Consider the following 1,165-nt stretch of genomic DNA (forward strand, 5'->3'; position numbering starts at 1 on the left):
GATAAGCTTTTAAGACTCGGACACGATCATCACTGCGCACATGGAAGACAAGACTGGGAAGTTGATTTAAGAAGCCTACGAGAAGGACAGCTCCTTCAGAGACGTTTTCCGAGGCGATCGACAGGACAAGAGATTTGTGAAAATCAACGGACTCAACTACTTGAGCAGCGACAACAAATCCAAGAGACTCTGCATTCCAGACGACGACATGATCAAGGTTGCCATCCTGTATAACAGTCATGACGCAGCAAGCGCAGCACATCCAGACGTGATGAGAGCGTATCTACTGATATCTCAATGGTATTGGTGGAACAACATGCAAGAAGATATCAAGGAGTAACGTTCAACTTGTGAAGTGTGTGCCAGATACAAGTCAAGGACCTCCAAAAAGAACCGACTGATGCAGTCTATTCCAATTCCGTCAGAGTGCTGGGAGACGATTTCGATGGACTTTATCACCAATCTGCCAGAGTCCGACAGCTATGACGCGATACTGACTGTTGTTTGCAAGCTATCAAAGCGACCAGCGTACATTCCGACGCACACCAACGCCACAGCGCTCGACACGGCCAGTATCTTCTTCGACAACGTCGTTCGCTACTGCGGATTGCCGCGCATCATCATCATCAGCGACAGAGATCCAAAGTTCACAGCAGCCTTTTGACAAGCGTTGATGGAGAAGATAGAAGTGAAGCTGGCAATGACGACGGCGCATCGGGCACAAGCAGATGGACAGTCGGAATAACAGAAAAGAACGCTCGAAGACTTCAACGCGAAAAGACAGCCATATGTGTGACTTCAAAGGCAATCAAGATTCAGGAAAATTATACATGCAGGATTGAAAAATGAAAATGAAAAAAGAAGAACCAGTCAAAGACAACGCGTCAAGGAAACTCAAGATCAAGAACAAGAAAAGATATAGTCTGGGGGGATGTAACATATGTACTACGTTACGCTTTATGTGATGTACGCAACATGTTATGTTCGATGTTACCGATTACAATGGTACTTCAATGTACCATTGTAACCGGTAAGTACAGGGCCGCACCCATCGTGTCCACAGATGTTCACCCATCTTGTGGATCGCACCTGGGTACCGTGTTGATTGTAAGCACATGTTGCTGAGTATCACCCAAATGCAGCCAGTCACAATTCAGTCACCCAT

This window comes from Plasmopara halstedii (assembly GCF_900000015.1).
Source record: "Plasmopara halstedii genome assembly, contig: Scaffold_3120, whole genome shotgun sequence".
In the NCBI taxonomy this organism is placed as follows: Eukaryota; Oomycota; class Peronosporomycetes; order Peronosporales; family Peronosporaceae; genus Plasmopara; species Plasmopara halstedii.